General features: G+C 58.9%; 1 non-coding gene across 1 annotated transcript; it reads left to right on the top strand.

Moving 5' to 3' along the window:
• Window positions 1–85: 85 nt before the first annotated feature.
• TRNAQ-CUG lies at window positions 86–157 on the top strand. Its single transcript has one exon. It is a non-coding gene; the product is annotated as a tRNA-Gln (tRNA).
• Window positions 158–207: the final 50 nt, after the last annotated feature.

Here is a 207-nt window from a genome sequence, read left to right as displayed (position 1 = left end):
GCCATTCTCGTGCGAGGTCGACAGTCCCGGCCTGTGCTGGTGACGTGCATACACATGCGCGGGCTTGGCGCTGGCCCTCGCACAAGGCCCCATGGTGTAATGGTTAGCACTCAGGACTCTGAATCCTGCGATCCGAGTTCAAATCTCGGTGGGACCTTAACTTATGCCAACGCCGCGGTCGGCACCCTCTCACCTTTAGTCAGATTC

Source organism: Camelina sativa, unplaced genomic scaffold, assembly GCF_000633955.1.
Source record: "Camelina sativa cultivar DH55 unplaced genomic scaffold, Cs unpScaffold35619, whole genome shotgun sequence".
Lineage (NCBI taxonomy): Eukaryota > Viridiplantae > Streptophyta > Magnoliopsida > Brassicales > Brassicaceae > Camelina > Camelina sativa.
This window is presented reverse-complemented; position numbering and strand designations above follow the sequence as displayed.